Here is a 5,706-nt window from a genome sequence, read left to right as displayed (position 1 = left end):
GTTTCACAGTAGGCATGGTGTACTTTCATCATACGCCTTGTTAACTCCCCTCCGAATGTAGTGTTTATGGTTGTGGCCAAAAACTTCATAATTTTGGCCTCATCACTCCAAATAACTTTGTTCCAGAGGTTTTGAGGCTTTTCTCTGTGCTGTTTGGTATGTTAAAAATGGGCTGCTTTGTGCTATTGGCATAGTAACAGCTTTTGTTATTTCTGTAGGGGGTTTTATCTATGCTTGCCAAACAATTTTTCTGGCAGTTCTGGATCAAGTTTGCATTGGTCTACCTAACCGTGGCTTGGTTTCAACAGAGTCCTTCATTTTCTATTTCTTAATTAGAGTTTGAACACTGCTGATTGCCATTCCCAGGTTCCTGGAAATCTTTTTAAGTCCTTTTACTGTTGAATAAAGTTCAACTATGTTCTCCTGCAGGTAAACATTTGATCGGAGTTAATTGACAAGTTTATTTTTTCATTATGAATTACAAAAGGCAAACACAATCACACACCTCGCCTCACCTGGGTTAATCAAGTCCTGACTTGTGTCTCAGGACCATAAAGCCAGATTACCCTCAAGCAGGTGCTCTGGTCTGTGGTTTTGGCTGCACCTCTGCCTTAATGAACATAACCTGCTTCCTGGTAGGACCATGAGGCCTGCGTGTTATTAATACAGAGATGCTCTCAAGCACTGGTCATGCACTGGGATGCCTTGTAGGATGCATTAAGTCTGTTTTGCAAGTCTTTGTACTATGTTTCAAAATGGAGGATTATTTATGATATGCACATTGGCTAACAAATTGTGAGTGACAAGTCACAGTCATAGTTTCACAGTCAGACGCATCCCTTGTTGTCACATCTGGTTATTTGAAACCAAAATGAGAACAGTCAAAACACTCACTTCAAGCCTCCATAATAGGAAACAGGACACCTCCTTTTTCGAAAATCTACCACACGCCTAAGTCTCATCAAACCAGTGGTTGATGTCATGGTACCTTTTTACACTGTCACAGTTGTGTGTCTGAAATCTATATTAAGGAGGTCCTTTTATGTCACTCCTGACTTCCAAATTCAGTACTCAGTCTGAAGAACTTTCCACAAGATTGTAGTCAGATATTTTGGCTTCACGTTTATGCAGAGCGTCAAAGTGGTCTTCATATATAGTTTATGGTTAAGTCCTGTTTTCTTGTATTAATTTGTTTGATGCCACTATTCACATTGTGACTTTGCAGGTGCCTGTTTTTCTTTGCTTCCTGATGTCACAGATTTAGCACAGGAAAGAGCGGCATCAATGGGAGAAATTGGAGCTCACTGTCCGATGTGGTTGGTTTACTCAAAGGCTGAAATACCATATGTTTCAGGCATCAGGGGCTTTGGATGTTACTCCACCAAGGGTGGGGTGGACGCGAAGGCAATAACAGTGCAAAGCATTGAGATCCAACATAATGAAATGCCTTTTTAGTCTCTCCTGCTGCTCTCACAGATGGAGCGTGCTCAGAGCTGGAGAGGAAGCTGTCAATCAAACAAACAGAGAAGCAGCTCGTGTCTGTTTGCGTATTTGTGTGTGCACGCATTAGCTAGAGCAAATAAAACCATCTGACAGCGCAATAAGCTGTTCATGTAAAACCAAATATGGTGAGTGAGTGTGTATGCTACAGTGTCTGCAGATACTTTCGATGGGATCTAGTTTGCCTTGATGTAGCGTCAGGGTACCATGGAAACAGCTGCTGTCGCGCTGTTCTTGAGGCGACTTTTGTTGTGATTTGGCGCTATATAAATAAAATTGAATTGAATTGAATTGAATTGTTCCTGAATGACAATGATTGGCTGTGATTGGCCGCTCCGGTCCTGTCAGTCGTGTGGGAAGCATCTGTAATTGGCAGCGACACGAGAGCTGAGGGAAGCAGACTGGACCCAGTGACCAGCACAAAGGTCAGCCTGCTCACAGCCTCCTCATGTACATGTTTTTTATGGTGAATGTGAGGACCAACATAAGCTGTAGAGGTGTGGATGTATTTTGAAAGTGAGTAGAAAGGCCCTTAGCTTTTTAAAGAAAGGTATGGTTGTTTTTTTTGTTTTTTTTTAATGATTTATGAAATTGTGTATTGGGTAATATTTTTTTCATGTTTTAAAAGCTTTTTTTCCCCCTAATGCCTGAATGAATTTTAACATAACTAAAGTATGAGACCTTCCTTAACCGACTCTATTACTTTGGAAGCACTTGTATTTGAGGGAATGAAGTCTAATTTTCTTTAAGAATACCAAGGATGTGTAAATTTTTGGTATTCAAAGGGAACGCTCGGTACAGTAACGGTGTGTTCACACCGAATGCGATGGACGCGAACAAAAACGCCCAAACGCCCCTAATTTGACGCGTGCACATTCGCGCCTCAACGCGTGTCCAAGAAAAATCCGTGAACCAGGAATGTGGGAGGAAGTTGTGCCAGACGGTATCTTTGCAAGATGGCAGCTGTCGAGCTAGCGCTTGAAGAGAGTCTCCCTTCTCTATGTACTGTGGAGAGCAGAGCAGCGGCGTAAAAGACGTCCTCGCCGTACCTGGGTCCATCAGGTCCTCCAGAGGCGTGAGCAGTTTGGTGAGTTTCACCATTTGCTCCAGGAGCTGCGCCTGGATGACGGCCGATTCCAGCGATATCACCGTCTTTCACTTGGCCAGTTTGAGGACCTGCTTTCCCGGGTCCCAGAATCGCCCGCCTAGACACCAATTACAGGCGCTCAATCCCACCTGCAGAGCGCCTGTCCATCTGCCTGAGGTTAGTAAAAGTATTTAATACGGTAGTCCTTTATTGACACCTGTGCTAATATATGCTAAACCATCCATTTATACACTGTTAACAAGGATGTGCTATGCTAACAGTGAATGCTCTCGGTGTTTCCTGAAAGCAAACTGTGGTACGGAGACGACTGTTTATAATATTTCTAGTGATACTCAGAAGGTCTCATCAAGTCCCGATTTAATTCGATTTATGCTGTTATCAGTGTTTGCAATGATAGCATGGCTATGGTGTCATATCAATGTATGCGCTCTGTGTTTGCTGATATCAAACTGTAGCATTAGGACCACTGAGTTAACCTTTGTAGTGATACTCACTCCTTTTTATTTAGACCTGGTTTAATTCTGGTATAGTTGAATATTTGTATATAATCCCTGCAGCTGTCAGACTCTATAACAGGGGTCACCAGCCTTTATTAAAACAGAGTTAGATAAAACTGAACAGTTTGGTTCATCTTTAGTTACATGGTTCTATCTTGATAAGCTGTCTTATCACAGATTAATTTTTCAAAAATATTAATGATTTAAGCAAGGAAAGGGCTACATGTCAACATACAACTCTTTATTTCTATTAATGTCTTACTTCATTCCTACCTGATTGACATGTTTAGGAATTATGAGTGATTGGCACACTGTAGTTGTAAAAGTTGCTACCAATCAAATTATGATATGTTAAAGTTAAAACAAAACACAACTGTTTTAGATATTATCTAATATACATTTTGTAATTATCCTTATAATTACAAAATGTTTTATGTAAGATTTAAGTTTTGTGATTTAAATCTGACATCACAAAAGTATTTTGGAATTTGAATAATGTATTTTGTAACTGCAGTACACATAATACTAATTTTGAACAATTTTGTCCAGGTTCCTTGTCACCGGGGACTCCTTCACGACCAAGCGTTCAGTTTCAGAGTCGGTGTGTCCACGGTGAGCCAGATCACCCCCCAGGTAGCGACGGCCATCTGGGATTGTCTAGTGGACGACTTCATGGCTGTGCCTTCACCTGGAGACTGGCGGTCCATCACAGAGGGATTCCAGGAGCGCTGGAACTTTCCTCTCTGCTGTGGAGCTCTGGATGGGAAGCACGTCCAGACGAAGGCACCCCATATATCATATAGGAGACACACACATTGATATACACTAAATATTTATTTCATTTCTTTTTTTGTGGTGCCCAAATTTATGCACCTGCTTGATTTTGTTTAAACAATTATTGCACACTTTTTGTAAATCCAGTAAACTTCTTTTCACTTCTCAAATATCACTGTGTGTCTCCTGTATGATATATTTAACTGACATTTTTTATTGTAACAGGAAAATAATGGCTATTAACAAGGTTGCCCAAACTTTTGCATCCCACTGTATTAGTATATTTTGTCATTAGTATAATATGAAATAAATTCTACATGTGTCAAGTCGTGTGCCAACATTTGCTGTGTAGTAGAACTGAGACATTAGTCATTATAAAAATTTATTTGAAATAATATTAAAATTCTCAAACAGAAAAACATTAAACATAAATATATAAAATATAAGTATTTACAGAGAGACAGGAATAAAAAGGACCCAGCTGCTCTCCAGAGCAGGAACAAGGCTGAGGAGGAAATGCTCCATTGGAGACTGGTGTGGCCTCTTCAGGGACACCAGGATGGCCAGCTCCACCGCCGATGGACCGTCCTGGGACCCGTCCCTCATCTGCCTCGGAGCCGTCCTCCTCTGTGGGCCTGTAAAACAGCACAAAACACAAAGAAATGAGAAGGCTGCTGCTAGATTTTAATTTCAACATTGAAAAAAAAAACAAAAAAAACAGGATATAATCAGATTGGTTGTAGATATTTAGTAAAGGTGATCACAAGGCAATCCCACCGACTAAAAAGGTATCAGTGCTTGCTGTACATACCTGTGAGTGCAGCAGCAGGAGCTCAGGGCCTGGGAAGCCAGGAGAAGCAACAGGGGATGCTCTGCTGCAGAATCAGTTGGCTCTATCAATACAGTATTAAATGTTAACATGTTGAATATAATCAGAGAAAGTACATACAGTGGTCCCTCATTTATTGCAGCAGGGGTTCTCAGAATAACTAGCCCCTGGCCACGCACTTTATACACTGTTTTCCCCACACACATGAACATTGGTCACAGTTCTCACAATTGATTCTCAAAGTGCAAGCCTTTGTAGATTGCAAAACGTAAAAGTATTATTATGCCGCGTTTTGTCTTCATCTGCCTGCCACTTTCGTGCGCCTTTTTCCCTCGCGGTGCAGGTGTCTATTTCCGAATGAGGCTCATAGTTATGGGTGTTTTTGTGCTGTTTTTTCTATTGGACGTGATGGTTATCAAAACCAAACATGATAAATTTGGCAAGCGCAGGAGACACGACACGGAGGAGATTTGTCAATCAGGCTGCAGAATGCAATACTGTACGGTGCAAAAAAAAGAAAAGAAAAAGAAAATCAGCGAAAAAGCGAAGCAGTGACGGATGAGCGGGACCACTGTGTGCTGTTTATTAATAACCAAAATATATTCCTATATGACAACATGCATAAAAGCAGAACGGTATTTGTACGTCAGTTGGAAAATAGCGGTGGCTTGCTAGCTTTTGTGCGGCTTCCCCGGGTCAGCGAAAACTTTCAAAAGAGAAATGAATGAACTTACCAGGTTGCCCGATCTCTTTACATATCTTCCAAGCTCGGTCCTTTATATTCCTGTCTCGGTACAGAAAGCAGCTGGTGTCGTACAGCTCCAGGTTGTTTGCTACAGCGTTGATTAGCCTTCCCTCCATTGAAGTATGAAGGGCTTTGGCTGGATCTGTATGGAAGAAATATAGTATCATCAGAATTCAAGTATTTTTAGATATTGAATTTATAACACTGAATTTTTATCCTCCAAATTTCCCTGCAAAAATTCACCTGCAAAAAA

This window comes from Perissodus microlepis, chromosome 16, assembly GCF_051167445.1.
Source record: "Perissodus microlepis isolate ML-2025 ecotype Zambia chromosome 16, ASM5116744v1, whole genome shotgun sequence".
Lineage (NCBI taxonomy): Eukaryota > Metazoa > Chordata > Actinopteri > Cichliformes > Cichlidae > Perissodus > Perissodus microlepis.
Note: the sequence above shows the minus strand (reverse complement) of the source record.